Source organism: Pollicipes pollicipes, unplaced genomic scaffold, assembly GCF_011947565.3.
Source record: "Pollicipes pollicipes isolate AB1234 unplaced genomic scaffold, Ppol_2.1 Scaffold_4740;HRSCAF=5597_pilon_pilon_pilon, whole genome shotgun sequence".
Classification (NCBI taxonomy): Eukaryota; Metazoa; Arthropoda; class Thecostraca; order Pollicipedomorpha; family Pollicipedidae; genus Pollicipes; species Pollicipes pollicipes.
Genome location: NW_023596545.1, coordinates 21438610 through 21466455, shown reverse-complemented (window position 1 = coordinate 21466455; position 27846 = coordinate 21438610). Strand labels below are relative to the sequence as shown.

The following is a 27846-nucleotide window of genomic DNA, read 5'->3' as shown; positions in this document are numbered from 1 at the left end:
GGAGTGGTGATTAAGTCATATGACCAGCCTGCTTGATTGTTTGAGCCCATGATGGATGTCATGAAGCATGGTTTTTCGCTCACCGAGAGGGGTGGTGACCTTTCGTATGATCTGGAGCTCCACGGGACCCTCGGGGCATCGGACAAGACGCTTCATGATGGCATCCACGATCTCGGCGCGGTTTTTCGGGTGCACCGCCAGGTGGTCACCAGGCACGAACTTAAGCTTGGTCGGATTCCCACCAGATGTCAGCGCCACGTTGATGGTGCTGCGGCTGCAGGTAACACCGATGGATCAAGATCGAGCAGACTGCGGAAATTGCAGCCAAGGCGATACAATTGAATGAATTTCGAATACGCATTCACAAGGTTGAACTGGCGCTGAGAATTCGCGAATGAAACCCACAGCAGACATTGCGGCAGCAGCACTGAAAAACCAACAGGAAGCATGCATTAGACACAATCCCGTTCCCGCTCCCTCTCGCCACCCTCGGTCTACGCCACCATTTGCCCGTACCCAGTGTCTTTCTCGTGCAGCGCCAGCACGTGTTTGGCCGTGCAGGAGATGACGGCCCGGCCGTGGCAGCGGGTCAGCCCTGGGATCAGGTCGTCGGCCAGCCGGGACTCGACCAGGCGCACAGCGTCAGGACTGGCCGCTTTGTCCGAGTTGAGCCGCTCGGTGGCGCGAGCCATCACCGAGTCGCTGTCCAGGCAGAATGCGTCGCACGAGGCCTGCAGGCAGTAAGCGATCAGAGACTCCGACCACTGACTCCTGCTACCGGCTCCGACCACCGACTCCGACCACCGACTCCGACCCGGAAATCAACAGATGGACGACTCCAAGGTTTCGCTCATCTTATGCACTGTGTGATATTCAGCCATTTTAATGCAATATGCTTTTTTGCATACCGTTAAACAGCGACACCTCTTCTCTGGGCTGTCACTGTCTAGTTCTATTCAACATTATTCTGCTGGAGACACACTGCGCGCTTGCAAAGCGGGTGCCCACGAACACCATAAAAGAAACCGCCGAGACATGTTTGGTGCAGCGAGACAGCCTGCGAGCAGAGCAGCCCGCTGAGCCAGCCATCCTACCTTGAACACGTCGGCGGCCCACTCCTTGAAGCTCTGCTCCTGCCCGTTCAGCTCGTCGCCGCAGGCCACCGGCACGATACGCTCGCCCGAGAGCAGACCCAGCAGGCTGTCCACGTTCTTCCCGAACTGGCAGTAGTTGGGGTAGGCGCTTGAGCCGAGGCCGAACACGGCGAACCTGGTGGTGCGGAGACAGGTGAGGCGCGACGGCCGACTCCGGCCCACGCGCTGCACATGGCATCGCGGGCACATCGCAGCACATCCGAAGTCGGGCACAGCATATCGATATGGTGATCGAGCGTGTGTCGGATGCTTCACAGGCCTCACTGCTTCGTTCTTTGTTCCGCTTTTAATTTGTTCCGCTCCGGCTGAATCGCGTACTGTTCTGGCTCAGGTGATGGGGTGCGCTTCTAAGAATCTGAACAGCACAGAACAATTTCAAGACGACTCCTATAGCGCCTTATTGATGTGTAACAGAGTTGGGGAACCGATCGCGAGCGAATTGATTCACGGGAATTTAGGAGATACTTAGTTCTATGGAGTGCTGCAAAACCTGCAGGACGTCCACAGCATGCGACGACCGATGCATACATTGCTTTGTTTGCTGCACAAAGAGAGGCTGCTGGAAAGATTACGTCGTTACTTAACTCTCTATCCAAAATGTTTCATTGATGATTCCGATAAGTGCTGTTGGCACAGCTGAAGCTCACACTCCAGCGAGTTTCGAAAAAGCGGCTTCATCTTGACTACGTGAAAATTTGGTGGGTTTTGGAGTCGACTTTGACTTCCCCAGCGTTGAACACAAGTTCGTATAGGCACAAGCTGTTACTCACTCCTGTGGGCAGATTGCTTGGAATAACAGAGGTCGCAAAAACGCACTTGCAAGACATGGTGATATCGTCTTTCATAACTAAAGTACGTTCCCACCGCCAGCGTTTTTTACCGTGCCGCTTTGTGCGCGGCCTCGGCTGTCGGTGCTGCCACCTATGTGTCGTACCTGACGTTGGCCAGACTGCCGGCAGGGGCCTCGCTGCAGACGGACGGCCAGTGAACAACCAGTCCGTGCCGTCGCCGCCCTGCTCGGCGTGTTGGGGCACACTCATGTTCTGCGCCGCGTGCGAGCGCGGGGCCGGTGAGTTGATGTTCTTTCGGGCGCCGACTGGGAGCGCGTGAACTGGCCGACGGGCACGACTCCTGGTGACGGGGGGGCGCAGAGGGGTCGCCGGCTGGCGGTGTGGGCGACCACGTGGTCACGGCGTTGTCGGCACGCCGCTGGCGCGGCAGCGGCTAGAATGTGTCGCGCTAAAAAGGCTGGCTATGCGATGCAGCGAGTAACTGACATGAGTCAAGACCATTCTACATGGTCGAGTGTTACGCTTGCATTGTTTTAAGTGCTGGACTAGTTTGCACATTCATCCCTCGCAATAGCGCGCTGGATATATGATTCCGACCTCCTTCATCTGTGTTGGTAATCCTGCGAAGCATTTTAATGACGTCTGTCACAGAGGGCAACAGCGTGTTTGGTCCCGTTGGAGTGGTAATCTTTCGTGGGGGAGGTTTTAAACAGCGCGTTCCCCATGGGATCCGCTTAGGCTCAGCTAGAGTTAGCGTTGCGTGCAGAAGGCGCATCTGGCTTCGTAGTACCACGCTTATGCGCATTACAATGCAGACGCTGGGATTAATACACATGACACGCTTTCACCAGTAGCTTCCTGAGTGTACCCACCTTTTCGCGACATTGAAGGACTTCTTGATGTCGGGAATGCTGTCCAGGGTGTTGGGGTTGATGACATCATTAAATGGTACTAGCTCCCGCCATGTTTTGCTGCAAATCCCAAGCCAGTAAACGAAGCACACAAAGCATACAAAAGTATTTAAGTCTCTTAAATGTCTTCATGTAGCCATGAAGAACGGTGAAACAGTAAAACGACAGGCAAGGAAAACGACACCGCACATGCATCAGCAACAAAAACCTAACTTGAAAACTCAACACTATCTGTCATACACGAGGATGAAAATCCGGTTGTGAATGGTCAAGCCAGTCACAATTTGTACACAAAACCAGCAGCAGATCCTTTTCTGTGTTGTCCTGTACTAAGCATGGCTGGCGCACTGTCCTCACCAGTGCCTTGTAGAAGCCCTCTCGTTCTCGGGCGGGTCACCGTTTCCCGAAGGTGGAGGTCACCACGATGAGCAGGCCCTCGTGCTCCAGATCCACAATGTCATAGTCATCCATGCAGATCACCTGGTTGAGTGAAAATCACATAAACACTTGCGTGCCCCATGCCATGGTGCGATTGAGTGACACATTTAACAATCATATTTAGGCTATTTCGTACCAGCCCGAGGCGAGCGGACCGTCCGTTCATGTGACAAGCTATCCCATACTCGTCATCTACCATAAACCTACGTAGGGAACTTTTCTTCAAATTCCAACCAATCATTGAAAGGTTCGCGTCAACTGCGTGAACGCACATCTGACAACCCCCATCACACACAGATTCCCGACATCTGGCAGCTCACTCTCCTTACTCGCCATCAGATTCATTGAATTAGGGTACGTCAGTCGTCACGACTATTGCGTTACGACGCCGGACCGCCGTCGGTTGCGGACGTGGCGGCGTGGAGGCGAAACGTGGGACTGTACCGACGCACGAGGTAATGCGAGAAGAAGAACCCAATTTCCGCCCGCTGGCGTGATCTATTTCGCCATCACGGCCGGTGCCGGACGCACGCGGACGCGATGCAGGGGACGAGCGGAGGAGGACGGGCTGACTGTTCAGCGCTGCCGCTCGCACGGTGTCGAAATTTGGGTTTGGAGCAGCGGTTTTGGGCAGTCGTGTGGTCATTACAGACAATATGGCCAGATGTCAAGCATCAAAAATGCACGGACCAAAGCGGACCAGCCTTCTAAATCAGGTCAATAAAGTCACCGCAGGCCCTGGGAGCCATCCAAGCTGCCGAGAAATAGAACAACCGCTGCGCGGTATTTGATGAACGCAGATGGCATCAACGGTGGGCTCATTGATGTCCGTTGCATGATACATGAATGGCGGAAGCGGCCGGCCGTCAGCTTGTCGGACAGCTGACCCGGCTCCGGCCACCGAGGGCGGCTGCACGTCACGACCCTGACGCTGACGCCGACAGCTCGCTCTCCGTGTCGCCCCGGAGGTGCGGCGCTGTCTGGTGTCGCAGCTCGGTTGTGCTGGAGCGGCCATTTATCAACATATCCGGCATCTCGGCCCGATCGTTTTTAGCTAGGTCTCGACTAACGGAGGGTCGTTGACGCTTTATAATGCTTTTGCATACCAGGACTGTATCGCCATCGAGTATCGTGTTGAAACGAAAAAGGGAAGCTAAGTCAGTGCTATCTGCCCTCAAATATTATAGAAGGTAACCACTTTCAGGATAAGACCTTTGCAAGTGCTCTTTTCGTTGATTTTTCCGTGCTCCTGTTTTACAACGGCAACCATTTCAGCTCAGCGCCCTGGGCTTGGTGATTACGAAACAAGCAAAACTCGCCAACCGCTGCACCGACAACCGCCCGCATTGGCCATTGTCAGCAACAGCTACATTATGGAGAGCGCTATAAACCCCGGCCAGCTGACGACGGCGTGACATAACCACACGCGGTCACGTTATGACACCGTTTCCCAGCTTACAGGGTCAGAAGAGCCCGGCTGCGCCCTTCCAGACATTGCTCGCGGCAACGTTGGTGTATCGTGAGTGGAGGAGAGGGGGGGGGGGGGGGGCACGTGCAGCGGTGCTACAACGGTTACTAGCGCCCTGGAGAGTTCATTGGCGCGCTGTATCCTGATCAGGAGAGAGTATGGCGAGGTGAAAATCAGCTCGCACTGAACGAGCCATGGTGACGTCCCTCTCGGGTGAAATCGTGCAACCCAACCAACTCCCGAACCTTGCATCTCCAACTCGCGAGCCATCGCATCAGCTCCCAGCTCGTGACACTGCCCGCGTCCAGCCCAGCCGCCAGACCGGAGTGTCGCCCCGCCGAACCTAGCGCAGGCCTGGGCCGCACTTGCGAGACTCCCGTCGACTCACCTGGGCGTTAAAGGCGTGGGAGAACACCTGGCCGAGCATGTTGGCGTACGTCTCGGACTTGCCCGTCTCGGTGGCGTACAGGATGGTGGCCTTGATGCGACGCGACAGCGCCTCGCCGAACAGGCTGTGAGGCGAACTGCACCGCCCTGGCACAGAGACAGCCGGCAGCGTGAGGCACGCGCCGCCACCAGGCACGGCCGACCGCCATGAGCCGGGGGTGCGAGGCACCGACTCGCCGCCACCAGGCACGGCTGACCGCGGCGCGTCGGCGCATTAGCCGGCGGCGTGAGGCACCGACTCACCTCCACTAGGCACGCCGCGGCGCGCCGGTGCACGCCGACGTCAAGGTACACGTCGACATCGATGAACGTGCCAGCTCTACATGTGCAAAGTTGCGAGTAAAGCCATCTGATAAAAAGCAATTGCTGCCTTGGTTGGGCAGCAATGTTCTTCCACTGCATTCTGCCATGTCCCCAGAGGTTGCAATATTTGGGTGGGTTCAGCCGCCTACAAACCGAGTTGCTGCTCAAATAGATGTGGGACACAGACAGCTAGCAATATTTGAGACTGCCACGGGTATATCTTATTTATATATTTCTGACCTCAAAAAGAGAAATGACACCCTATTTAGGTCGCTTAGCATTGCATATTAACTAAGCGGTTTAGCATAATATGTCGTTTTAAACATACCCCGCAATCTCCTTGAAGTGGAATTTCCTCTGCTGTTTCCGCACGCCTCCATTAGCGTCCCGTTTCTTCCAAGCATGGGTTTTCCAGGCAGCAATCTGTTTGTGGCGGGTACGTAACAGTCATTAGACATATATGGGGCAGTGCAAGTTAGCTCAGACTTAATACGGAGCATGCAGCGATGCTCCTTTTCACGTTAAGACTCTAACCTGCTATTCGATTTCGTGAAGTCCAAGTTCGGTTGGGTGTATCTACATCACGGCCTGCCGGTAGCTCTTTTTGTCATATCCAAACATCGCTAAAAAAACAGCATTTACAGGTTCGGTGCCCAGCCAGGGCAGCAACCGCTTCGCATAAGCGGTTGGTGCCCCGCATAAGCCGGCAACTGCGCTTCTCGTTTCGCTGTTTCATAGCATGCCACCGAAATTTTTGTGGGAAACGCCTGCCAATTAGCTTGTCCGACGGGCTCAGTTCCGACCTGCAGCGACCGGCTCCCATTGCCTGTGTCGGTCAGTGACCGGGTCGCTATCAGTTGTGCCCTGCACGTGCAGGCCGCGGGGAATCCCGTCAGCCGGCACGTCCGCACAAAGACGTGCGCGCGGAGTCGTGACGTGTTGAGCAGATAGTGGTCCCGGCTGACATGACAGTGGCCCCGACTGACATAACGTGGAGGACAAACTGCTCGGGCCGCGCTGAATCGGCCGGGCTCGCTCACCTGGTACGAGTACGTGGCTTGACGATGTAGCGCGACATTCCTGGTGGAAGACGGGCGTGGCCGAGCCGGACAATGGGCGGCACGATCCAGACCCAGTCGGCCGGGCAGCCGCCGCGCAAGCGCTGCTCGTTTTCCATGAACTTCATGAACGAATCGGGCCGCAGTGTGGTGGTCCACGATCGTCACGTTGGCCTCCTGCGACACGTCACACGGGAGCGTTCAGCCTGGCTCGTGGGCGGGCCCCTCCCCCCCCCCCCCCCCCCCCCTTCGCCGGCTGGGGCCATGTCAGCTCAAGTACGCCGAGGCCGTTTCCCAGACAGAAAAGTCCACAAACGACTGCACGCTTACTGGCCGACTGGCAAATTAGGCTATGATAGATTTAAAATTAGGTTTCAGCGGCCCAATAGCTGCGTACGGCTGCGTTGTTAGCAGCTCCACAGTTGTCACTACGACTCCGACGTGGCTGAACATAAACATGACGTGAGCGGCACACGACGTTCCGTTTTCCTGAAGCCACGCACTCTTTCTGAGAAACCCCGACCCGCCGCCCCCCCCCCCCCCCCCCCTCACCCTCCCATCCTGACCGGAAATTACAACGCCGGTAGCGGTCGCGATGAAGCGAGATGAAGTACTGTGATGGGGACAAACAAAAGGTACATCATTGACAGTGAACATGCTGCCCAAAAACAGATAGAATATAGACATACGATCCCAACAGCATCCACCCGCGTATCGCGCTGATCTGGTTAAACTGCTGAGTTCGGTAAGGGAAAACTGCCAAGCCCTATCCCGCTGGGGAGGGAAAACGATGCCCCCAGAGGAATCGTGCAAAAGAAAGTCATTTCAGATCAAGGTCAGCTCTATGTTTCTGTTCGAGGAACGTATCTGTAAAGGCATGTGGGGCGTAGGAATGCAAATTTGCATAGAATTTCGATTTTCACATTTTCAGTCTTACTGATGTTTCATTCGCTCTGTACCTCACTTACTTTGCCCAAGTATCTCGCTTGATAAGCCTGTTCGCTTAATGATGCTTGGTCCATATTACAACATATCTCAAATGGATTGTACTGCCGATTGCAACCCATTATTCTGAGAAAGCCTGAAGAGCGGATTGTGATCCTGTATGTGTACATGAAACGACTGGGTACTGGACTGCCGCTCACTAGAAATGGGTTTTGCCCTCCGCGTATCAGCCTGCATCGGCGGTGTCCCATTATCAACACGCATCTGCGATGCCCCACGTATCAACACGCATCGGCGATGCCCCACGTATCAACACGCATCGGCGATGCCCCACGTATCAACACGCATCGGCAATGCCCCCGAGTCAACACGCATCGGCGATGCCCCACGTATCAACACGCATCGGCAATGACCCCCGAGTCAACACGCTTCGGCGATGCCCCACGTATCAACACGCATCGGCGATGCCCCCGAGTCAACACGCATCGACGATGCCCCACGTATCAACACGCATCGGCGATGCCCCACGTATCAACACGCATCGGCGGTGCCCCATGTATCAATAAATTTACCCAACAATTTTTTGGTCGAGGTAGAGTATAAGATGAGCACAAGCATTTCACACATATATATATATATATATATATATATATATATATATATAACATAACAAGGATTAACGTAACCCTCGTGCAGTAAGTAACGGCGCAGATTTGAGTACAAAAACTTCTCAGGTAGGCAACTTTGCTATTTCTGAACTCGTTTAGATCGTGATCTGCCGTGCCGGTGGAGATAACGTCTGTGTGCCGGTGACCCCGACTGACCTGGAAGCTGTGCAGCACGGCCAAGTTGATCTCCACCAGCGCCTGGTCCTTCCACAGGTTCCGGTAGTTGGACGTGTCCAGGCCCATGTGCTTGGCGATTGTCTAAGGGTCGAACCGTCAGCTATCACACAGGGTGTGGCGACAACAGCCTATTTCACCCTCATAAACTGGTACGCTCTGACAACTCTTTCTTCTTTCCATATGAAATTCGCACACGTTGTGTTGCCTTCTCTCTCTCTCTCTCTCTCCTCTCTTCTCTCTCTCTCTCTCTCTCTCTCTCTCTCTCTCTCTCTCTCTCTCTCTCTCTCTCTCTCTCTCTCTCTCTCTCTCTCTCTCTCTCTCTCTCTATCTCTCTCTCTCTCTCTCTCTCTCTCTCTCTCTCTCTCTCTCTCTCTCTCTCTCTCTCTCTCTCTCTCTCTCTCTCTCTCTCTCTCTCTCTCTCTCTCTCTCTCTCTCTCTCTCTCTCTCTCTCTCTCTCTCTCTCTCTCTCTCTCTCTCTCTCTCTCTCTCTCTCTCCTCTCTCTCTCTCTCTCTCTCTCTCTCTCTCTCTCTCTCTCTCTCTCTCTCTCTCTCTCTCTCTCTCTCTCTCTCTCTCTCTCTCTCTCTCTCTCTCTCTCTCTCTCTCTCTCTCTCTCTCTCTCTCTCTCTCTCTCTCTCTCTCTCTCTCTCTCTCTCTCTCTCTCTCTCACTATTTCTCTCTCTCTCTCTCTCTCTCTCTCTCTCTCTCTCTCTCTCCTCTCTCTCTCTCTCTCCTTCTCCCTCTCCTTCTCCCTCTCCTTCTCCTTCTTCCTCTCCCTCTTTCCCCCTCTTCCTCTCCGTTTTCTTTCTCGCTCTGTCCAAATCACCCAGGATTAAACGTTACAAATTATGCTCCAAATATTTACTGTTTGTAGCTTGTTCTTTGTAGCAAAACAGCTGAGTTCAAGCAACGTAATATTCTAAAAATCACGGTGCATGTTCGCTCACCATCCAACGCACATGCGCACACCAATAGTGGGTGAGCATGCATGGCAAACATAACGTGCCCGTCCAGGGTACGACAATGCGGATGCTCCACCAGTGGCATGCATCTGGCCAGCAGAGGCATCGAGACTGCACACAAGTGGTCACCTCGACGTCGCTGCAAACGGAACCACTCCCCGCCACGGGATAGTAACTCGACAGCGCCAGCAGTATCGCCGGATGTAAAGCCTTGTCAAACAGGTTTGTAGGACGTGCCAGGAGCGTGTGCACTGTGCACCGATCCGGCCACTGCACATATGAGGAGGCAAGGCAGGCAAGCCGAGCACATACAGCCCGGATACCATCGCCATGCCAGGCTCAAATACACGTTATTGCATACTCCAAGCATTCATCTCCACTGGGGCAAAAGACGGATGGGGAATCTCCTTTTCCCCAAATAAAGTTTTTCCAGCACGCAATGCAAAAAAAAAAAACTGCCTTGGTCTACGGGCTCAACAAGACATTTTTACAGGAGGCATAGCAATTGTGTTTCTATGCGAAACCCAAGTCAACACCTATGGAAGGTTTTCTATCCCCCAAAATATTTTAAAGATAAGATGGTGAAGGTCATCTATGATATATGTTTTTGAGAAAGCTGCGCGTGTGTCTCCCACCTTCATTACACACAAAAGTGTAAAGAAAGTTATGTAGCAGCAGTAATTGTGTACTGGACAGCGATAAAGTTTGTGAAATGAGTGCAGCATGCAAGACAAAAATAGAATGTTTTACACGAAGCAACACCTGAATATATCACACTTCAATGCGCTGTTTTCGTCTAATGAAACCGGATGTGTGCTTTTCAGCGCTGCTCACTTGTCGTATCTGCTCATACTTGCAGTGTTTTGACCCAACTCTGCTCCCGTAGGAGGCCTTTAGGAAATCTTGCAGCTTTTTTCTCAAGTAGAACATAAGACGCAGGTAAACGTAGCTCACCGCCCCTGTTCTTCAGCCGACAAAGGCCTCGTTAGGGGTTGTCTGGGATGGCAGCCAGGGCGCTGCAATAGTGCGAGCGCTAGAGGGAGTGCCCGAATTACCTGCTGTGCTCGGCTTTTCCCGTCTCTCCCGAGGTACATTTCAAAATATAAATAGATAAGACGGTACTGATAGACTTATACCTTGGACAAAAACCAGAAGAATGGAGATATAGACGCGTCGATATTTCGGCAACATGCCGTTTTCAAAACGAATAGCAGAAGTAAATTGTGCTATCCTCTCCACAGAAATGGGCTGTGCTATTCTCCGTATTGAAAGAGGGCCATGATATTAATGCATGGAATTCACTTCTGCTACTCGCTTCGATAAAGGCATGTTGCCGAAATATCAACGCATCTTTATCTCCATTCTTCTGGTTTTTCTCCCAGAAATAATGCTATTACTACTGTCTTATCTAATTGCGTACTATTCCTCGAAAATGCCCACAGCAACTTATCTAACTCAAAACATAAGCATCAACATACGACCCAAAATATTGGCACCTGAACAAAAGCACAAACTTGACATGAGCCCATGTTGAGATTTTACGGCCCGAATTGATGCCATTTAACGAGAGACGCTCCGCGAGCCATCATCGCGAGGAGCGGACGCAGGAGGCCCGAGCTCTGGCTTACCTCGAGCATGTTGTAGCGCTGCGGATCGCAGAGGTCGCGCGCCGCCACCTCGGTGCTCATGTACCAGCCGCTGAAGGGACAGGCGGTGAACTCGATGCCTCCGCAGTCGAACATCATGCCGGAGACGGCCGGTAGCACGTACCACTGCAGACCCAGCTCCTTGAACCACGGGTACCTGCGGCCACCACCCGAGCCGTCAGAGGCCCCCACCGAGGTCTAAGTCAAGGCCAGAGGAGGGAAGTCGAGACAGCAGCTGGGGCCGGAGATCAGGGCGGGCGGGAAAGGCGAGTCAGGAGAGCGGCAAACTGGGACGGATGAGAGCGGCAGGGATGGCGTCAGAAGGGGCGGAGGGGATAACAAGAACGGCCAGGAGAGGGGAAAGGGGCCAGGGATCAGGAGGGTACCAGAGCGCCAGGAGGTCAGGCGAGGCGTGCCTGCGCAGGAGCGGCAGCCAAGCCAGGAAACTGAGGCAAAAGGTTGCGGCTGGAGATGGCGGGCACAGGAAATAAAAAGGACCATGATACTACTTCTACTTGCAGTTTCCAAGAAATGCTCACCGCACTTGGGGTCTTGATGTTCAGTTTGCCCTTTCTGCCGCGACGTGCCGCAAAAATTTACAGGCAGGGAAATTTAGACAGATTTAGGCTCGGGCGGATATAAGCTTTCCAAACGACGATGTCAAACGACAAGTTGGACAAACGCCAGCCCGGAGTGAGGGTGGGCTGGCACGGCTTCGAGACGGCGGCGGCTTTCAGCGGCCAGCGCACGTGACCGACAGGCGCCTTGCGCCGTTCGACCCACTTCAGCGCTACCCTCAGCCTCTTTTATTTTAATGAGGCGAAGAAAAGGCCGGCGGCGGCAACACAGCCGATAGCGCGGCTCCGACGGCGCCGGAGGCCAGCCTGCTGCGATCCCGGCGGATGGCTGACCCCGGAGCATCGTGGCAAGGGTCGCGCGGGGCCGTATTAGTATTGCGCACGAATCAGTGGGTGCAGGGAAAGCACACGAAGCTCGTGCATCGGCCGCATGCCGGACGGCGTCTGCCACTGAGACAAATAACCCAGTGACCCCCACTTACATCAGTTGGCCATGAATCAAGCGTTACATCGTGGTGCGGAGACGAGGGTCCATCCGAGAAGCCTCTAGCCCAATTCTGCGACTAAGTAGGGTGTATTTCTGGTTCCAGAGTCCTCACTGAACACGTGCGTCACGTGATGAGCAGTCTTGCCTAGCCGCAGCTTTTTCCGCGCTGGGTGTCGTGGCACTCACTGGGAGCTAGGAGAATTCAGTGGGCGGCAAGGACACTCAGTGGGCATCAGGAGCACTCACTGAGTGTCTGACATACTTCCTGGACGTCAGAGGCGCTCAAGGGATGTCGGGTTGCTCCCCCCCCACCCGGGAGTCAGTGCGCTTCATGAGTGCCGGGGCACCCCTCTGGGCGCCAGCACACTCGTTGAACGTCAGGGCGCTCAGTGGGCATCAGAGACATTACCTGGCAGTCAGTGACACTAACCAGGCGACGAGGACACTTACTTGGGATGCGAGATCTCCACCCGCATGATCAGCTCTGGTGGAATGTCAAAGTACTCCGGGTCCTGGGCGTTGGCCGACAGCACCATCGGCAGGATGTCGAAGCGGGTGCCCTTGCTCTTCCAGCCCAGCTTCTTGCAAACCTTTGGGGGACGAGTGTGCGGTCAGCACTCGGTCTCAGCACTCAGTCGTCACTACTGTACCCAGTGCAGCACTCAGCCGTCACTACTGCACCCTGTGCAGCACTCAGGCGTCACTACTGTGCCATGCGCAACAATCAGTCGTTGGCACTGTACCCAGTGCACCCAACGGGAGGGGCTCCTCAAGACCCATTCTCTTTAACTCAGCTGTCACGCAAGGGCCTCCTGCCGACCCGTGCACTTAAGCTAGCCATCTTGAGTGAACGGCCTACATTCGGCCATGGTGCAATGCCGTCCGCTAAATAAAGGCGTCATATGACAGTTCGGGAATTTTTGTTTCAAATGCAGTGTTACAAACAACTTGATTACGAACCATAAATGCATCAGATTTTGTTATTTTGCAACTATTTACTTGAGCTCAGACGTAAATAAGCACGTTTTAAGACACACTGATTGCGATGAAGCCATCTAAAATGTCACCACCGTCAGTATATTATGATGATAAATGACACTATCTGCACGCATGTGCACGCATTAAGGTTTGTTGCAAAGATCCCTACAGACCTCTTGACTTACGGAAGATTTGATTTGCAAAGCTTTTTCAAAACATGACATGCATAAACAGTTTGGTCAGGAAGACTGGCATGGTATACCCGAGTTCTGACGCACTGCACACAGCGTTGTTGCGTGGATGTGCTACTAATATAAGCATCTACTCTCCAGTATCTTGGTAGTTCTCATTTCTCAACACGTCATTTAGTACAAGGGAGCTATGAGTTGTGTAACTGTTCGGCATAAAAGGTTGAAAATACTGATATCCTCGATGAACCTGACTGGAGCATAACCACCGAAGAGCAAAGCATGCAATTCCGCCAAAACGGCTGGCCGTAAAGGATTGAAACGTACCGGGCCAGATTTCCAGGAAGCTGTTTAAGCAGCTGACATGCCTTTCGCCTTGTTTTGTTTTTTAAAGATACTCCAAATCTTTTGATTGAATTTTTTTCAGCGATCGGCACCGACGCTGTGCAGTGTTTGTCGCGTGCCCTGACACCACCACCCGAACGGTACTGACGCTGCGCAGTGTCTGTTGCGTGTGCCCTGACACCACCACCCGAACGGTACTGACGCTGCGCAGTGTCTGTTGCGTGTGCCCTGACACCACCACCCGAACGGTACTGACGCTGCGCAGTGTCTGTTGCGCGTGCCCTGGCACCACCCTCAAACGGTACTGACGCTGCGCAGTGTCTGTTGCGCGTGCCCTGACACCACCACCCGAACGGTACTGACGCTGCGCAGTGTCTGTTGCGCGTGCCCTGACACCACCACCCGAACGGTACTGACGCTGCGCAGTGTCTGTTGCGCGTGCCCTGACACCACCCCCCGAACGGCACTGACGCCGTGCAGTGTCTGTTGCGCGTGCCCCGACACCACCACCCGAACGGTACTGACGCTGTGCAGTGTCTGTTGCGCGTGCCCTGACACCACCACCCGAACGGTACTGACGCTGTGCAGTGTCTGTCGCGCGTGCTCTGACACCACCGCCCGAACGGAACTGACGCCGTGCAGTGTCTGTTGCGCGTGCCCTGACACCACCACCCGAACGGAGCTGACGCTGTGCAGTGTCTGTTGCGCGTGCCCTGGCACCACCACCCGAACGGAACTGACGCCGTGCAGTGTCTGTTGCGCGTGCCCTGACACCACCACCCGAACGGAGCTGACGCTGTGCAGTGTCTGTTGCGCGTGCCCTGACACCACCACCCAAATGGTGCTGACGCTGCGCAGTGTCTGTTGCGCGTGCCCTGACACCACCACCCGAACATAAACTTCCGGGCCAACGGCAGAATTTGGCGGCGAACGCGTAACGTGTCGCTCTCTTCGGCACGGTCTCACCACCCTCTGACCTCATCTGCCCCTTACTCTGACCTGCCCTCTGACATTAACTGACTTTAATCGCGGTCGCTGTCACTGGCGGTAGGCTGCTTCAGTCAAGGGTAACTTGCGGGAGCCGAAGGCGACTCGAACCCACCCCGCCGCCGGTGGGTGAATCGAACCCACCCCGCCGCTGGTGGGTGACTCGGATGGCTGGCACTCCAACCGAATGAGCTATCGGATCTGGTGTGATGTTTCCAAGGTTTTCTCTGTGTTCGAGCCCATGTTTATAAAATACGTTAGGAACTGGCCCCCAACCAAACTCTTTGTAGCTGCTGATACCCTGACAATCGCCGCCGCATTATCACCGATCAATATCGGCCGGAACGGGCCCATTTTCCTCTCGATGGCTTCAAGGAACTGTGAAAGGCGCCCGATTGTAATCTGCCTCAAGTGCCACCCACGACCGTTTCAGCCGCGGCTTCTGGATCCTCTAGCATGAATCGAACGTCCGAATACCACTGCCGAGCGGCCGCCGGATCTGAGGACGCCGCGCCAAAATAGCCCGCATCTCATTATCGGCCGCAGCGGATATCCCCGAGTCGACCGCCAGCTGCACTTCTGAGATGAACGCTGGTGGAGCGGCTGTATAAGTTAGACACCGATTTAGGGTCGAGTCGGCCTCGTGGGTCAGCAGCGAAGGCTTCCGAGCCGCCCACACGCCGCCTGTCAGCGGCGGCGGAGACCGACTGACCCTCCACTACCGACCACCGGCGGCGGCCGACCGAGCGCCGCTCCGCCTCCGCCGTCCTCCGCCTCCGCCGTGCGGCGTGTCGTCCGGCAGTGCCTCCCGCCCCGCGGCGCCTCCCACCCCGCGGCGCCTCCCGTCCCGTGACTGCCCTTACCTCAGTGAACTCGACGTTGGCCGGGTCACCAGTGATGGTTCCGTCCTCGTTGCGGTAGCCGGCGTAGGAGACGAGCTGCTGGTTCCAGACGCGGTAGTCGTGCTCGCCGTCGGTCCGCTGCGGGAACACGGTGATGGCCGACCTGCGGCGGCCGGCCGGCCGAGTCAGCGGCGCAGCACGCCGGGGCACCGCAGCCGTCATCAGCATACTGGACTTGGTGATCTCGTCATAATAGATGGCACCGTTGTCAGTATATTCCTCCCATGCTAGTGTATATGCGCATCGTGCACAGTCTATACCGCACCTTTTATCTTATACCGTGCCCAACATCTTTAAGGGACTGTGCTAGCTGCTTCCCAGATGTGACGTCCTTAATTACTTGTTTACTCCCGCCTAAGTAGAATTGATTTTTCTGGTCGATTAAGGCCGACTTCAAGTCCTTACCTGAGGTTGCCCTTGTTGGTGGTGTACTTGATGTGGTTGCAGATGGCGTCGAACATCTGACCCGCGGTGGTGACGTAACGAGCATCAAACAGCTGCCAAACCAAGGCAAGGCCTGTAAGACTTCGGCAGGCAGACAGGCACAGCAATGCCGCTCAGGCATATGCCAGAAAGGTGGTACGATGACCTAGATTGGTAGCCGTGGCGATAATTAAACATCTTTAACACTAACGTATGAAAGCCTGGCCTAAGGATTGTGTGTTCCAAACACTTGAGGTTGTGTATTCTAGCATATCTATTATCGACATATGCACGCCATGTGCACGGAATGCAGCATTGGTACCGCAGCCGCGCACATGCTTCTGTTCGACGGAGTTTCCAAAAGCTCCTGGTCCTGCAAAGCATTTCGCTGATGCCAACCGCGCACAGCATCACCTGGTCTCTAGCTTCCCTTCCCCGACTCACAGTCTCCCATGCCCCCCCCCCCCCCCCCCCCGGCCGGTGGCCTCACCGTCAGCTTGTTCCATTGGATCCTGCCGATGCAGCGGTAGGCGTTGCGCCATGCCATCTTGGCGCCGTAGGTGAGCTCCTGCGTGGTCAGTTGGTAGGTGCCAGTGCGGGCGACCTCAGCCTGGATCTGCTCCCAGCGCGCCTGGTGCTGCTCGCTCGGCGGCCTGCGGCACAGCGGCGCTAGCTAGCAGGAGGTGCCGCTCGCTCGGCGGCCTATGGCATAGCGGCGCTCGCTAGCAGGGGCCGCCGCGGTGCACAGTGGCCGCAGCCGGTGCTGGGGACGTCCAGGGCAGTCCGCCTGGGAACTGGTCCAATGCAGCACCACGCCGAGCCACGAAAACGGAGCTAAGCCGGTGGGGATGTCGTACAAGTGTTGACAGGATAGCCCGTGCACAATCCACCCGTTCATGGGCAGTCGCTGACGGCGCAGACGACTCACCCTGGATAGGGCGGTATTCCTCGAGAAGACCTCCGCTGGGGGAGGACATGGTGTCTCATTAGGATGAACCCACCACTCTGAGCGGACCTGCTTCGGGGCTCACCTGTTCATGGAGCGGTAATAGCCGTCGATGAACTCCTTGGCCTCCGTGAGCAGGACGTCGCGGGAGCGTGGCGTGCCTCGCGGACGGTCCTGGTGCTCGGGCGAGCGCGGGAACATGACGCTGCCGCCGCAGTGTTTCGGCTGACATGGGGTGTCCTGCGCGGACCAGGGGCGGCTGGTCAGGGCAGGTCGCACCGCCCCACAAACCCTGAGAGTCCCACAACGAAGCATTAACCCCCTCCCTCCCCCCCTCCCCACCCCCCTAACGGCTAGCGGCGTCAAACAGCCAGGGGTACTGTAACGACGAACTGACCCTCACGGCTGGTGGCAGCAAACGACCCGGGGTTCCCGAGCCGACGAACTGACTCCCGAAGGCAGCCGAGACAGCGTGAGGCCGTGAATGGCCCAGCACGCTGGTCATAAGCCGTCCTTAAGAGCAAAAGGCTTCCGAGACGGACAGGACCAAGCATGCGGAGGCCTCTGAAGGGACCTGAATGCTTTTATTCGGGTTCAGGGGCGCGTCGACAACATCGGTCCTTTTGCGCCCGGAAAGAGAGTTGAATGTGCGTAAACGAAAGATGGTGAAGACGGCATACAGCCAACAGCGCTGTGGCCTAATGCTGATTTTCCGCTTCCGTGCATCTCAGTGCTGTACTATGGTGATCTACCGTCGCATGCATGGCAAATTTACGGATCAGTTCATGCCTACGTGACACGGAGGATACGATAACACTGACACCCTTATTCTTTGTAAAATAATCTTCCAGGGAGATGGGGAGAAGATGCGTTGATGCTTCGGCTACCTTAACCAAACCAATATGAACAGTCAATTCTAAATTCACAACTGCCTGCCGATCCCACTCGATTGTTCAGTTGCTTTTCAACAGCAGCACAATTTGTACAAGTCTCCAACATTCAGGGAATTAAACGAGTAGTAATGATCAGCCATTTATGCGATACGGTGTATACCTAACCAACGATTATAATGTGTAAAGAATGCGTGTGCATACAAAGTCATGCAAATCGTCAGCACAACAGAAAGGCATAAAATAAAAAAATGGCAAATAATACATGGTTTAAAAATGAATTGATACACGTACACCTATTTTTCAGCATTTCAGTGCTTCGTTGGATATACACTGTGACGTATCAATGACTGGCAATGGCTCCATGTTTAATTTCCTTGATGGTGGTGGTTTGACCGCGAAAAATCGGGTGGAATCGGCAGGTCATTTTGAATTTGGGATGTATTATCAATATTTGTGTCAATAAAAGTATGCAGGTGAAATACCAATACATCTATCGCTCCTTTCTAATGGTCTAGTGGTCTGAAGCCCAGTCTCGGTGGCTCAGTTGGTAAGAGCGCCTGTATTCCGATCCATCTACCCATGGAAGGGTGGGTTCGAGTCGCTTTAGGGCGCTTGCTATTTGCCCTTGGCAGGGCTGGCCTGTAGTCGGTGGCAGCGGTCGCGTGCCGAGCATTGCGGCACGTTAGGCTTTCGCCACTAAATTCTGCCGTTGCCTGGAATTGCGTGATCGGATGGTGGGGGTCAGGGCTCACACAACAAGCACCGCTTAGCGTGCGCTGATCCCAGAAATCCATCCATTCAAAGGGTTCGGATCAAATTTATTAAAAAAGTTATTCTATAGGGCGGATATAGGGCGAACAGCACTGTCTCATCTATATGCATAATGTTTCTCGCAGTTGCACTTAACAATTTAAGTAGCACGGAAAAGGTTTTGTGCCAGAGCTTGAGGGACACAGCCATGTTCAACAAGCGGCACGAAATGGATGACCAAACACCATGGCCAAGGGCCACTTGCAGCCAGTTGCAGAAGCCGTTCTCCACCATGGCCGGCTACTGCTGGTCAGGTTACCAGCCTCTCCGTGACCGTGACGGCTACTGATGCCGCTCCGTGACCGTGACGGCTACTGATGCCGCTCCGTGACCGTGACGGCTACTGATGCCGCTCCGTGACCGTGACAGCTACTGATGCCGCTCCGTGACCGTGACGGCTACTGATGCCGCTCTGTGACCGTGACGGCTACTGAGGCCGCTCCGTGACTGTAACGGCTACTGATGCCGCTTTCTGACCATGTCGACTACTGATGTCGCTCCCTGGCCTTGACTGTAAGACAGAGGGCGGATATTGCGCCGATCGCGCGGTGCGGGAGTCGCAGCGCCCATATTGTGTGGGATCTGCTCCACCCCGCTCATCAGCGTCATCTGCAAAATCTCTACGCGAAGTATGCTCAATGATTGCTTTGACGCATCCCTCGACAGTGTCGCTCACGACTTTACAGCCCTTACGCAGTATTAATGTGCAGTAAATATCACGGCTGAAAGGCTGTTCTTGGCTATTTGCTGCTGCACAAACCGGTTCTGAAGCGGCAGTCGAAACCAAGCACTTTCCGAAGCCAAGGCGGAAAGGATTTGCGACTCGCCAGATATGGCTGCAGGGATGCTTATTTTATTGTCGTCATCAACGCAAAGCCTCGACGGGAAGTGTTGAATCCAGTGAGCAGGCTAATTATTTCGGTCCAACTGCCATTCGATGGCTGCAGGCATTAGCGGTCCTATCGACTGACAGGCTAGATATGGTTGAACCGTGGCACACGCTTGGTTTGAGGGGAGTGTTATATGAGCCGATTTTACGATGAATTAAGGCAAATAATTTTTTAAAAGTTTCTTTTAAGTTTAAGTACCCACTTGACACAAACAAAAACAAATTGTTGTCAAATTTCACACGCATGCAAAATGTGAACCACGCGTATCCAGCCATGAGTTAATCATATAAAACGACACTATTTAGAGACCTTGATATTCAATCCCTATCTTTATTTTACCCAAATTCTGGAGGAAATCTAGCATGACAACCAGCCGCGCGAATCGGTTGAGGGCGTTAGACGCCGGCTGCGCCATTATTGTTTACATCGGTGCTGTGTGGTGCACGGAGGTCTTTGAGGATCACTTAATGTAAGGATCATTCATCGTGGATCGTGTTTAAACATTTAAACTCTGTACGGAATATATGTGAAGTAGGGGCGCGACCAAGATAAAGCCGTTTGTTTCGTCCCGTCTGCGTCAGCGATGCCACCCAATATTAAAAAAGTTCGAAATTATTTCGTTAGAGAGAGGTCTTCACCTCTCCATAATACTACGATCTTGCTTACCGCCAGCCAAACGAAAGAGCATAATCTTACTTACAGCCAACATAGCGGAAGAGCATAATCTCGCTTACAGCAGCCAATTGAAAGAGCACAATCCCGCTTACAGTCAGCCAAACGACAGAGCATCGTCTTCCTTACAACCAGCCAGACGAAAGATCATAATCTTGCTTACAGTCAGCCAAGCGATACTTCATCAAACTATGCGTCTTTACAAACATGTTTTTAAATGCATGCACGAAGATTTTGACCGACAATCGCTGATAGATGCATGTGGTTCAAAAACAAATGCAGATTTTTTAACTTTTAAAAAGCATTGCACTATAATCAGTTGTGAAAACGGTCATGATCTTGGCTTCGGCAAGGACGAAAGCATTTTCTTTTTTCTCCCGCTTCTCATGAATCGTTGTTCTTCTTTGGGGCAGAAACAGTTCAGGAGACACAAATGCTGCCAATGTTGGTGTTCTGAGCACCGGAGCGCTGCAAGGACTGTGTTCTGAGCACCGGAGCGCTGCAGAAACTGTGTTCTGAGCACCGGAGCGCTGCAGAGACTGTGGTCTGAGCACCGGAGCGCTGCATGGACTGTAAGCGTCTGAATGGCGCCGTTGGAAGACGAGCCAAGTATATTTATGAGAAACGCTAGGCCAAGCCAAAACCAAATATCCTTTCAATGATCACCGGTAAAATCGATTTCGGTAAGCTTCATGTTAGAGGAGTCTACAGATCCCTTTCAGTTATTCATGTCAGGGGAGCCTACAAAAGATTGAGAAAGATGGGAATAAAGTTGATGGAACGCATGACAGTCAAAATTAGCAAGTTTTGCCATTTAAGTGGTAAAGTTTCTATAACGTTATCGTTGGAAGCAACGAACTACAGGCTGCATTATGCAGCTTGCGTACTTTCACAAAGAGGCGTGCGGTTTCAACTTATGTGATATATTGTTATCTCCGCAGACCTTGTTAGCAAGCTCCCATGTAATATGTATGGGGACCGGGCTTTAATCAGGGACGCTCTCTATGTTGTCTCATCTTCAGTATGCAGAGCGCTGCTGTTTTGAACACGCCATGCTATTCACAGTTCATGGGTATCTCTAATGTTTGAGTCGCGTCTGGCAATATACGGCAGGCACGTTCTCTCAACCAACCTGCACACCTTTTAAGCTGATTGTTGTTTTCCAGAGTAAGTTCAACGCATCTTTCGTGAAAATGTGATACGATACGAATATGAAAAGGCAAATGTCATACTGCACACAGTTGTGGTGCCCGGCTGTCTGCGGGTGAGTCCGTACCTGACCTTCATCGCCCGTTCAACCGGCGCATGTTTTTTTTTCATTTCCGCTCACGGGTGGCATAGCTGATGCTGATGCGATGATGTGATTGAGGATGATGTGATTGATGATGATGATGTGATGTAATGATGTGACTGCTGGGGCTTATACGGTCTTCGAGGACATGGCGGATGAGCTCGGGAGATGTGACGGCGACATGCACTCCTCACTACAGTTGTCATGTCACGCAAGACTGGCATGGAAGAGGCTCGGGGCTGTCAAATCTGTGGGATAGATATCTGTGCTGTAGGATTTAGCACAATCTGCGTCTGAGCTCACGAGGCTTTTTGCCTTCTAGCATGCGAAGTAAAATTGCAGACTTACACGCGGCCCAAAGTCTGGAGATAATCCCTCATCAACTGCAGCACACCGTTGTTGCAACCGTCCCTTAGAAAGTGTCCCAATAAGAGGATGGATCAAGAAGCGCGGAGTTTTTACGTACGGGCGATGTTCCTTCCTCGGATCATTTTGTTGGTCTGGGAGTTCAGACAACCTCTGCCCCACGCTTATAGGAATATCACTATGTCATGGAAAATACCTGCTATTACTTAAATTAAAGCAAGACAACCATTACTAATGATATATAACTACAACAAACACATTTTCTCATTTATTACAGAGTAAAGCCGAAAGGCAGCGCATGTCGCCGAATTTCTGAGGCATGTGCGATCTGTTAGCTGATCAGCAGATCAGATTGCACTGCTGAACGGGTTAGTTGATCGGCAGTGTAAGGGACTCCTTGGCTCAACGTGCATGCGCTGGGCGGTGCGGGGCAGCTGTTGCAGTGACGTGTCTGACCTCGGCAGTGACACGCCATAAGTTGCCATGCGGGGTCGATTTCGCTGCTGCCCGCCCGAGGCACGTTCAGGCAACGCCACGAAGCGCGTACTGGACCGGTACAAGCGAAAAAACACCACCTGTTGACCTTTGTCGAGCTGAGAGTGATGGCCGCGATTTCATGCCGCATCCATAACGACATTAGCTACAAGCCGCTGACGCACACCCATGTCTCCTATGTAAGAGCAAACCGTCGCAAGACACGCGTTGCCGGCGTATTGCTATCGACCGGCTGGACTTGGCCTGCAGCTACCAAGCTCCTGTTCGCATATTCGTAACTCTGCCTCACCTAGAACCCTATGGCTTACTTCATGTCTAATACCTTTGCCCTATCATTCCTTTCCCCCTATTTAGCATCTCCATACCATAACAGCTATTCAGCATCTTCGTGTCCTTGCGTTGAGTCCATTGTTAATCACAATTCACTACGACAGAATCGACCTTGCCGAGCCTATAAAGGGATGACGCTTCACCTTGCTCGCTCAAGCTATGCAGAGGCTGCGAAGGGTTCACCAGGTCGGCCTCCTCCCTGCCAGCCGGGGCTCGCGGCGGTGAGATGGATGTCGGGAGTGACGGCCTCCCCCCTGCCGGTCGGGGCTCGCGACGGCGAGGTGGATGTCGGGAGTGACGGCCTCCTCCCTGCCGGCCGGGGCTCGCGGCGGCGAGATAGATGTCGGGAGTGACGGCCCCCTCCCTGCCGGCCGGGGCTCGCGGCGGCGAGATAGATGTCGGAAGTGACGGCCCCCTCCCTGCCGGCCGGGGCTCGCGGCGGCGAGATGGCCGCAGAGTAGCGGACGAATCACAGGCGCTTGCGCTGACGCTTACGTCCGCTTAGCAGAACAGCATCTAATACGGCGGCATGTATGGAAGCGGAGGTACCACAGAAGACAGTAAATCCAACTTACCGAATGCAGTACGCCCGTGCGATGGAGATGTAAAATGTACTAGTTCCTCGTAACAGAAGACTTTTTCTTATACTCTTGATCAAGAAGTTACCTGGGCACATTTGCTGAGCAATGCATTCCTGGCACAATGATGGATCATTTTTGACGTTGGTCGTGTGGAGAAATAACCTCGCGACTACCTATCACTCGGTATTTTTCATTCTGTATGTCTAAAACCGAAAAAAGACTCCTGAAGAACAGCCGAGGGGAAAGCGGTTAAATTGGACTAATGCATCCTCTAACACCACGGAGAGGAGGATAGGCTACGCTTTTTATTACATAAAATCACATCAGCAGTGTATTTGCAAAGTTAACAGCATTCACAAAAGGTGCAGTAAAAGTACGAAGCAAACGAAAAGGGCACCAGCGGACTGTCAAGCCAGCAGACGGAACCGAAGGATGACTGTGCCAGTTAATGATGTCAGTGGAGTGGAAGGTTAGTTGACATGGTGATGGCCCAGGGACCAGCAGCTGGCGCGAGGCCCTGACTGCCACGCCGAACCGTGACATGGTGATGGCCCAGAGACCAGCAGCTGGCGCGCGACCCTGACTGCCACGCCGAACCGGCGGGCTAAACAGCCGCCAGTAGTGTCTGCGGCCATTATTAGTTGTTCTTAGTTATTCTTAGTCCTCTTTAGTCGTTCTCCAACTGTTGGGAAGCCGAGCGTGACGCCTAGATGAGTTTATATAGAAAGAAGCAGTTAAAAAACCTCGAGGCCCTCCCTAAGTTTTGGAGCGCGGTGGAAATGCCGAGTGGGCGTTGTTTCAAGTCGCAGTATCATAAATGTAATTTTGTACGATATAAAACACGCCACATACAAAAACTGAGTCCGGTGTTAAAAGGAGTGCCATACATTTGAAGATATTGAAGTCAGAATTGGAGTTGATGAAATAAAGTCATATATATTGGTGTAAACACAACTTTCACGTGGCTCTGCTCGTAGTTCGAACGGTTCAGTTTTTCCACACTTTACATAGATGCGTGTTTTCCATCGAGGCCAATATTATTCCTGTTGACCACGTGTAAGGTGCAGCAAGATGTAACGAAACCTAAGTACGTAAAACTATACCGCACTGAGCAACTTTCCGATGCAAACAGAACAAAAACAATACACCAGTGTCGAAGTCATGATTCACGAGTCGAATAATGAATCGCTGAACACAGAGCTTCGCATGCTACTTGCATGAGGCACCAGAGGGCTGTCACATTGCCGTGATTTGTCTGGGTGATAAATCAAGTGGAACTGAACGATCAGTTAAGGAACGGTACCCAGAACGCCATCTTTAGAGTTTCGCCACAAAGATACGTCAAAGCTTTACCGATTACAGAGAAAGACTTTATTTGAATAGAAGAAGTGATCGACCAGTCCAGTCATGTAAAATTGATTAAGCTGATAAGAACCACGAAAAGTGGTTACCGGTAGTTAAAAATGAAGCACACATATCTGTCTCTTAGCTCAGCAGACCGGCGCACACGAAACGGTTTGGCATCGCCATGCTTCTAACAAACGTCATAACCATAATATGATATACAAATACTGATGCGACACCGACACGGAAGTTTATTTTCTTTGAGTGTTTTAAGCATATACTTTGAAACCTAATGAACGGAGTCGAATCTGGGGTTTCGCTAGGGCAATTATCACTTGCAACATTATTTGACCAGACGGGGCCCTACCGGTTTCGATAGGGCTCCTACCCAAAATTGTGTCAGCTTTGCCGTGGCCATGACCAATATAATGGACTCTAGTCAAACGGTCAAGGCTGTGCCGAGCAGTGCTGCACCGTTAAACTGGCGTCAATTTGCATGTCTCATGGACATAGACAAAACATCTCGCACAATTGTGCAAATCCATTGCAATTGTGTTTCTTCATTTCTGTCTGCATGCTGTGCTTTCTTAATTTTATCTTCAAATATTTAGAGAGCTCCACGTGTTAGCCCACACATGCGCATGTTGAGCTCCCGATATTCCACAAAGACCGTCGAATGCGTGGCGGCCAGAGGTGTGCGTGGAAGGGAGAGAACACTGCATTCAGCCGGCGAGATCTCCGGTCATGTGTCCGACGTCCGAGGAGGGTCGGACGCCATCCACGTGTCCGACGTCCGAGGAGGGTCGGACACGCCATCCGCGCACACTGGACACACGCTTGGCCCGTCGGCGTCCGTAGCCTTCGTGGGTAGGTCACGTACCTGCAGTGCAGAGTTGCACAAAGTGTCGACGTACTCTTGGCCGTTTTCATAGTTCTTCAGCTTCATGAACCTCCTGTTCATGGGGTGGTACTTGGAGCCGATGAAGGGGCAGCCAGAGGCCATGCCGTCCTGTCCGGGGGTCTCCTTCATGGTGGCGAACCCGCTGTGTCGACACCAATGGTGCAGCGGCGGCTCGGCGGGCGGTTATAAGGCAGCGCCGGGTGCCCCTCCCCTCCGGGCGTCCGCGACACGGGCACGGCTATCTCCCCGGCGGGGCGACGCACGTCCGCCGCGATCGCTGTGCCACCTGGCGGTCGGCTGGCCAAGCTGACCATCGCGTGGGCCATGGGTGAGATGGGCGGGCGCGGTAAAGCGGCGGGGCTTTGATGATCGCCCGCACCGACACGGCGCGCTGAGAACTCAACGCACCACGTGACTGGACAAACGAGTCTAAACATCATGCGATTTGCAGCCGACGGTGGCAAGGTGACGGTGTAAACTGAAGGCGCTAGGCTCTCCGCCGAGGCGGTGCCTGGGGCGTGAGATCCGCAGTCTGCGGTTGTACTAACATGGCCAGGTATGCGCGACAAGTAACATAGTGACATAAGCATGTATGCGTGACCGTCAAAGTTTGGGTCGCAGATATTTGGGTGTGGGGTGATTTAAGCAGTAGCGTGATGGTCCATGACTTGTTTTAAATATATGTTGAGCCCCAAACAGGCTTTTAGCCATTTCTTTTTTAGGGAAAATCTCCGGAAAAGCATCGTTGCCAATCTTACCAGAATAGGGGGAATGGCCGCCCTAATAGGGGGAGGGGGTCGGTGTGACCCCGCCCCTCTATGATTTTCTGAGGATACCTCTCCGGCATGTCGCTTAATCGCAATCGAATTTTTAGTGACCAATGGGGCATCCATTACGTGCATTTTGACACCAAAAACGTGTTCCTAGCAGTTCTGGGCTGGGAGCAGCGGCGGTTTTTTAGGAACACCGCACGGCGCGTTGTGCAGGCGGCGGGCCGTAGCCGGCCATGCCCCGGAACGGGCGCAGCCGACCGACATTGTTGCAGCAACGGAGTCATGCATCTGACACAAAAGGTCAAAACACAACAAACTCTACACTGTTCTACTCAGAAGCAAACAGGAAGCATGCCTGTTTTGGCGTCGTGCTGCTTCTAGACACGGTCTCGTCCACATAAGCATGAAAGCTAAAATGGTCATTTTCGGGAAATTCAGCCTTTGACCTGGCATTACGAAATCAGCTATTGGCATAGGAACATTGATCATCAATCGTGAGATTACGTTGGACCAATCCATTGACGTTTTCCGTTAAGCTCTATTTTTTAGTTTGAAAACGGCAGGGGAGAGGTCTCATCGATTCCGTTCAGTACACGTTATGAAGGACGACGCATCAGGGCGAGGATCAAAACTGAAGTCTACGTTTTGGCACATTTAAAGTTGAGAGCCACGATGTACTCCGACAGCAAGTTCCAGTCATTGGCCGTTCTGACTTCGCAACAGTTTCTTTGCGTACTGTTGAGATATCTGTGCCCTTGGAACCTTGAGACATCTACTGGCAAGGGAACATGCCTGAATGATCGGATATCGAGTCTTCACCCGTAAGATTGTCTTTATCCAACCTGTGCGCTAACCACGAGGCTGCGCCTTACGCACGCGCCAATCATGCCCCATCAGTTGTACCCATCCGCCAGTCATGCCGCATCAGTTGTACCCATCCGTTATTCATGCCGCATCAACAGTGCCCATCCGTTACTCACGCAGTTGTATTTTTCTGGCACCAGTTCTACATTACGGAAGAGTTTCAGTTAAACCCGCACTCAAACCTATTTTTGCATTGAAAATTGCAAGAATGATGTGAATAAAGCTAATTCTGACTAAAGAAAAGCGGCATTAACGTTTCATAGTATTTCTCGCAGTGTCCATTCGATATTTCGCAAATGCCTTGCCCATGTCTGCACATATACAGTATCTGTCCACAAGTCCGTACAGGGCCCAGCTCGTTACCCATCTCATACAGGCGTCCATGGTTAAAAAAAAATACTGAAGATCTTACTTCACGCGGTAGTATGAACGCGTATTTCAGACTTCTTGATGGCTGGGAGGTCAGTAAATGTGTTTGTTGAGCTTTATAAATGTTGTAAGAGGTCACTGACCTAGAAAGGCCCCGGCCAGCCTTTTGTTTTTAAGAGCGTACTTCTTCGTGTAATCCCTGATATTCATTCAAAAGCCAGGACAACCTCGCGGATTTTGGTCACCGTGACCTTAACAAAGTAAAATGGGGTCACTAAACTAAAATAAACACCAGTTGCCTTTCGCTTAGTAGGGATTCTAGGTTAATGGTGCTTGCGTAAGGGGGACTGAGGGAACTTCTGGCACCTACCTGTAGTTTGAAATTGTTTGACGAGATTTGGCCCAAGTGTCATCATCTAGCAAGCTCTCAAAACCCGATGAAACTGAGCTCACATGCAAGCTTATCT

The 27846-nt window shown here is 53.0% G+C and overlaps 1 pseudogene; it reads right to left on the bottom strand.

The window, feature by feature from the left end:
- Window positions 1-25521, bottom strand: LOC119098057 (nitric oxide synthase, salivary gland-like; annotated as a pseudogene).
- Window positions 25522-27846: the final 2325 nt, after the last annotated feature.